This window comes from Periplaneta americana, chromosome 7 (assembly GCF_040183065.1).
Source record: "Periplaneta americana isolate PAMFEO1 chromosome 7, P.americana_PAMFEO1_priV1, whole genome shotgun sequence".
Lineage (NCBI taxonomy): Eukaryota > Metazoa > Arthropoda > Insecta > Blattodea > Blattidae > Periplaneta > Periplaneta americana.
In genome coordinates this window covers 168380309-168380511 of record NC_091123.1, presented here as the reverse complement: position 1 = coordinate 168380511, position 203 = coordinate 168380309, and positions in this window count along the sequence as shown.

Here is a 203-nt window from a genome sequence, read left to right as displayed (position 1 = left end):
CACTCCAACAGTGTTGCCAATTCAGCGGTTTTCCCGCTAGATCTAGCGTTTTTCAGTGTTTAGCGGATAAAATTTACGAAATTTGTATTGCTGATATAGGGATTTAGCGGGTGTTTTTAGCACTCACAGTAGCAAAATAATCTAATTTTACATTGACAATATAGCAATTTAGCTGTTTCTGCACGGTTTCATAGCGGATTTTT